Source organism: Dromiciops gliroides, chromosome 4 (genome assembly GCF_019393635.1).
Source record: "Dromiciops gliroides isolate mDroGli1 chromosome 4, mDroGli1.pri, whole genome shotgun sequence".
Lineage (NCBI taxonomy): Eukaryota > Metazoa > Chordata > Mammalia > Microbiotheria > Microbiotheriidae > Dromiciops > Dromiciops gliroides.
This window is the reverse complement of record NC_057864.1, coordinates 128,765,220-128,768,794: the sequence shown is the minus strand read 5'-3', so window position 1 is coordinate 128,768,794 and position 3,575 is coordinate 128,765,220. Positions and strand designations below refer to the sequence as shown.

The window sequence follows — 3,575 nt, the reverse complement described above, 5'->3', positions numbered from 1 at the left end:
CTCCCTGCCCACAATGATCCTAAGAGCCTGAACTCTTATAGCATTAATGGTTTGTACCACACAATTGTTTATTTAATTACTATTTGGTCCAGTGCTATATCACATCTACTAGTCTTTTCTTTCCAACTAGACCATAAGTTTCTTGGAGGCCTGGATCACATTGGCTTCTTTTATACCCTCATAGGACCAAGCATATAGAAGATGCTGGATACTTAATTATTCATGCACTCCCAGTTCCTGTTGAACTGAAAACCAAAAGGCTTTTTTTTTCCTGGCCAAGCAGAATATCTGTGCTTGCTGTGAAGTGGAGGGCTGACCTCTCCAATGCCATTATCACAAACTTCCAGAAGTGGGCTATTCTTTCTGCTCCCCACCTAACCTTAAGCTCCACAAAGGAGATTGTATCAGGAAAACCTCAAGCTAGGTTTTCATTGTCTCCCTGTTACATTCATAAGTCATCTGATTTAGAGCAGAAAGCAATTTTAAAGATCATCTAAGGACACCCCACTCATTTCACAGATAAGGAAACTGAGGCCCAGAGAGGCTGTAATTTGCCCATGATCACACAGGTAGCTTGTAGCAAAGCCAGGATTTGGGACGCAAGTCCTTTGAAGCCAGATTACATTTTCTTCCCACCATACCATGCTGCCTTTTCAAACTGTTCCTGTTTAGGGGCACCAGATAAACATATTATTCATATTAAAGCAATGAACAAGAATAAATGGATAGGGGGGTTGCTCATCAATTGGGAATGGCTGAACAAGTTGTGGTGTGTGAATGGAATGGAATACTATTGTGCTGTAGAAACGATGAGCAGTGAGGAGTTCAGAGAAACCTGGAAGGACTAGCATGAACTTGCATGATGAGTGAGATGATGCAGAACTAGGAGAACATTATACACAGTATCATCAACATTATGTGTTGATCAACTGTGATAGACTTGATTCTTCTCAGCAATACAATGGTACAAGATAATTCCAAAGGACTCATGATGGAAAATGCTCTCCAAATCCAGAAAAAAAAGAACTGTGGAATATGGATGTAGATTGAACCATACTATTTCTTTTGTTTTTGATGCTGTTGTTTTCCTTTTTGCTCTGATTCTTCTCTTATAACATGACTAATGCAGAAGTATGTTTAATGTGATTGTACATATATAACCTATATCAGATTGCTTGATGTCTTGGGGAGGGGGGAGGGGGGAGGGAGGGAGACAAATTTGAAACTAGAAATCTTATAAAAACAAATGTTGAAAACTATCTCTACATGTAACTGGAAAATAAAGAAAATACTTTTATAATTAAAAGAAAAGAATAAATGGACAGGAGCAGCTAGGTGGTATAGCGGATAAAGCACTGGCCCTGAATTCAGGAGGACCTGAGTTCAAATCTGGCCTCAGACACTTGACACTTGACCCTGGGCAAGTCACTTAACCCTCATTGCCCCACCAAAAAAAAAAAAAGAAAAAAGAAAAATAATTTTTTAAAAAGTATGTAGAAGCTAGGTGAGTGGAGCGCCGGCTTTTGCACCACGTCTCCAATCCACCGGGCATCGCCCCCATCGAGCCCTCGGTGTGGCCGAACTGAGGGCCTCCGAGAAGGGTAATCAGTTAAAATGGTGAGGTACTCTCTTGATCCAGAGAACCCCACAAAATCATGCAAGTCAAGGGGTTCAAATCTCCGGGTCCACTTCAAGAATAGCCATGAAACAGCCCAAGCTATCAAGGGCATGCACATCTGAAAAGCTACCAAGTATTTGAAAGATGTCACATTGAAGAAACAATGTGTTCCCTTCCGTCGATACAATGGTGGAGTTGGCAGGTGTGCCCAGGCTAAGCAGTGGGGTTGGACACAGGGTCATTGGCCCAGAAAGAGTGCTGAGTTCTTGCTGCATATGCTTAAAAATGCAGAAAGTAATGCTGAACTGAAGGGTTTGAATGTGGATTCTCTTGTCATTGAGCATATCCAGGTTAACAAGGCTCCCAAAATGCGACGGCGTACTTACAGGGCTCATGGCCGAATCAACCCATACATGAGTTCCCCTTGCCATATTGAGATGATACTGACTGAAAAGGAACAAATTGTTCCTAAACCAGAAGAGGAGGTTGCTCAAAAGAAAAAGATATCCCAAAAGAAACTGAAGAAACAAAAGCTTATGGCACGGGAGTAAATGTGGCATTAATATGCAAATAAAAGTGGAAAACCGCCTTTATCCTTACCATAAAAAAAAAAAAAGTATGTAGAAGGGGGAAGCTACGTGAAGCAGTGGATAAAGCACAGGCCACGGATTCAGGAGTACCTGAGTTCAAATCCGGCCTCAGACACTTGACACTTACTAGCTGTGTGACCCTGGGCAAGTCGCTTAACCCCCATTGCCCTGCAAATAAATAAATAAATAAATTTAAAAGTAGAAGAATAAATGGACATAATTGTTTGCTTTTTTAAAAGCCCAACAAAAAACTGAGCAGAAAGATTGAACTAAGGAGAAAATTCTTGTTTTTGTTCATGTGCTTGCAGTAATCCTGTGGTTCCTTTACATGGCCATAGATAGGCCAAGGGAAATGGAAGCACTGGTTGAAAAATCTAGTTTGGTGCCCTTATTCTATATGCAGGAAGGTCAGGAAAGTCTGGAGTGACAACTTTTAAGCCCATACTGTCCTTGGAGTACAGATGGCTGCTGACCTTCCCTCTTTGATGACATATGGATGGTTTAGTCCAAGCTCCTATTGCTGGGTCCATTATAGGCATTCTATTAATATTGTTTGTTTGAGATTCTAGATATAGTCAACCTTCTCCCTTCTCCAGGTCCCAGGAGGGAGGATCCTAAGTAAATCATAGAATGCTGTATTCAATTCAACAAACATTACAGTCATCCCTCCCACATCTTGATGACTTTCCCCATAGCAATTTCCGTATATCAAGGGTTGGCATAAGAAATTAAATGAGAATTTGGGGGGGGAGTTTTGTGGAAGCTTTAGGTGACGCACAAAAGCCAACAGATGACATAGAGCCTATGACCAAATAACCCAAATTTTACAATAAGGTTCTCTAAACACCTCTTAAAAGAAAAAAAATTCAGACTTCTCTGGTATGAAAGGAAGGCCAGAAAATTTTAATGTGGATTATGCAGATCTCAGGGGCACCCCACCTCAATGTGGAAGTGGAGGGGTGTTGTGGTTCTTAGGTATTCCTCAGTAAAGAATTATACTCTTGCACACAGTCCAATCAGAATTAAAGTGATCTTTTATTTGGCTTTAGGGAAGGTAACCGAGAGGAAGTCAGACACAGCCTCTCAGGAAGGAAAAAAAGAGTTAGAAAGAATTTTCTTCCAAAAGACAGTGGAAAGGACAAAGCTTTTATAGAGGATAGATGGGGTGACTACTCCGAAAGAGGAAAGTTCACTTTTGGAGGTGGGGTGGAGGAAAGCTTGGATGGTTGTCATATACCTGAGAGGTTGAGGGGGATTTTTTTGAAATGATGGTCTGCACCTTGGAGTTATCTCTGGCTCTAGCTCCACCAAGTGGTAGGACATGCCTAATTGACTTTCTTGCTATCGTATTTTATCTTCCCATACTT

The 3,575-nt window shown here is 41.2% G+C and overlaps 1 pseudogene; it reads left to right on the top strand.

Annotated features, from left to right (window-relative positions):
* Positions 1 to 1,506: 1,506 nt before the first annotated feature.
* LOC122755781 lies at positions 1,507 to 2,192 on the top strand (annotated as a pseudogene).
* Positions 2,193 to 3,575: the final 1,383 nt, after the last annotated feature.